This window comes from Cibotium barometz, chromosome 7 (assembly GCF_041138505.1).
Source record: "Cibotium barometz isolate CiBa-2024 chromosome 7, ASM4113850v1, whole genome shotgun sequence".
Taxonomy (NCBI): Eukaryota; Viridiplantae; Streptophyta; class Polypodiopsida; order Cyatheales; family Cibotiaceae; genus Cibotium; species Cibotium barometz.
Genome location: NC_141052.1, coordinates 8,209,779 through 8,212,628, shown reverse-complemented (window position 1 = coordinate 8,212,628; position 2,850 = coordinate 8,209,779).

The window sequence follows — 2,850 nt, the reverse complement described above, 5'->3', positions numbered from 1 at the left end:
GGGTCTTTACACACAGCCTAAGGGTGTCACAATACTGCCCAACATGTGGGCAGCCAAAAAGTGCCTTGTGCATTCTTGAATGGGCATCCCCATGCTTGCGTTTATTACAAAAGTTACTGCCCATGCATCGGCACCCCCTTTACACACCACCCTTTACAAAACTTACATGTCCACGTACCCAACAACCCCAGCACCCTATTGACCTACATATACATGCATCTCCACCAACCCCAGTAGCCTGTTAACCTACGTATGCATGCATCTCCACAAGCCTGTTAACCTGCGTATACAAGCAACATGTATCTATACTGAGTCAGTGCATGTCTAGTCCCAATCTAGTGCTCAACACATACAAAAAGAGTCCTTGCATGATAAATGATTGTAAATACAAGTGCAAGTGCAAGTGCTCCTAGTGTCTTACTATACTATGGAAGAAATGAATTGATAATCAATGATCACTTATCAGAAATGATAATATCTGAAACCATGCTTGACCCCCCATTTGAATTCACCCATGTACTTACATGCTGCTTCACCCTGTAACTTACAAGATGCTCCCAAACTTCATCAATACCCTACAAAAGCAATTTTCATCCACACAAATAGAGAGTTGGGGACTTGAACCCCATCACCACAATTATTGTGGCTACACCCTGCTCTCTTCGAGAGGAGGGGAAGGGATGAACTAGATTTATCTTACCCCCTCCCCTCCTCCCATCTACAAAAAAGAATGACAATCAGTAGGCATATGAGATTTAAAAACCAATTAAACATCCCAATAAAATAATCCGCCTAATGTTTGGAAGATATTTTATAAAGCCTACAAAATATGATGTCTTAGAGATAAAATACCAACATTATTGTGCCCAAAGTCATAACATCCAAGCACTATTTTATCTCAACCCTCATCAAATGAATCTCCATGCATAATGCACATGTTATGAAGGACCAAACAAGTGCTAACCATCTTTGGCACATTCTGCAATAACATGTTACATCTCTTCAATAAAATACGAAAGCGAGCTTTTAGCATTCTAAAAGCCCGCTCCACAGGCATTTGTGAACTAGATTGAATGTAGTTCCAAAAGTACCGCTCAGGGGATAATCCATCTTTACTTCCTTTAAATGGAGGAAGTATCCAAAACCTTGCACGGTAAGCACAATCACCAAAAGTAAACAATAATTGCCTAAGCTGTTTGATTCACACCTCTATCCTAGATCACTTCTTTGGAATACATTCCAATCATGCATAGAACCTGCCCAACCAATGTCATAATCCCAAACCAAGCAGTTAGAAGAAATGGTCATCTACAAAATTATAGAATGAAACCCGTTCCGATTAAAGTAGTCCTCATGGTGCACGAGGGGCAATAATTGGAACATGGCTACCATACACTACACCAATGATAAACGGAATGCCATGTATTGCCTGAAATCCTTTAGCTATGATACACATCCTATTTGAAGGCGGCCATTTAATAAACAGGTCATGAAGACCTAATGTGGAGATTGCATCACAGAACTCCATAATGACCTTTTGGCATGAAGACATGGAAACCCTATATAAATATGCTATTACTTGTAAGTTTTATATGATAGCTAGACAGTGCAGAGCCACACATACACGCTTCTCCACACTAATTGCCTTTCGTGATAGTTAGACAGTCGCAAGCGAGGAGCAAGCCATGCAGTCAAGAAGTGAAATGTTTCGTGATAGTTAGTGTTAGACAGTTCTCGCAAGCGAGGAGCAAGCCATGCAGTCAAGAAGTGAAATGTTTCCTTGCTTAGGCAGAGCCTACTCTTGAACATTATGTCTGAGTAGCTTCCAAGCAAACCACGCTCCATAAAAGTTTGGGGTCTAGGATAAGCCCCCTCCCCCTTATGCGCTGGAGGTGGGCTGCCAATTTTTAATTTTTATTTCTTACCCTGCCTCTGTTGTCCCAGCGGTTATCCATTTGTTGTTGAGAAGCTCTTTTAAATAGCTTTGTTATTATAAATCTTTAAAAAGCTTTAGCTTCTCTATTATATTCATTAAAAAAAAGAGTAAAGAAAAGAGACTTACTTTATTCGCTTGCCGCTTAAGCTTTTCTATTCTTCCTCTTTGTTGGCCACATCCAAATCTAAGAGCTTTGTATTAAAGCTTATACTATAAGCTTTTGTAACCCTACAATTTTCTCCTTCTCTTTAGGAGGCTGCCCAAAACTTTGGATTTATCTCCAAGTTGTAGCTTTCACATTGCTAAAAGCTTTGCTAGCCGTGGGCGAGCTGAGCGTGCAGTCTATTGAAGCTTTTACAAAGCTTCAATAAGTTTTAGACAACTTTTTACAAAGCTTTAATAAACTTTAGACAAGCTCAATATATCTTGAGCTTTAAAAAGCTTATATTTACTGAGTATTTACTTAAATTTCAAAGCATTTTCATCCTCACAAAGAAAAGTTTTATTTAAAAGCTTCTAAAAGCATTTAAATTCAAAATTTCATCAAGTTTTAGTTGAACTTTAGTTTTTTTTAAGAGAGAAAGCGAATATAGTTTTACTTTAAAGCTTAAAGTATATCATAAAGGAAGAGTTTAAGTTAAATTGATATTTACTCAAAGTATCATATGCAATCTTTTTATAAAAAATTAGTTTATGTTATTGAAAGTTTTTTTGAGAATTTTTCTTTGACTTTTTCCACAAAATACCTATTGTTCACAAGCGAAATTGGCAGGACCTTGAGATGATGCTTCTCTTTCCTTGAGCTTGCACTCTATTTTGACAATGTATCAACCTTCGATTCGGCCACTCCTTGTGGCCCTTTGAGATACCTTAAGACTTCACATTTACCTTTTGGTAGAGAAACTCATCGACCA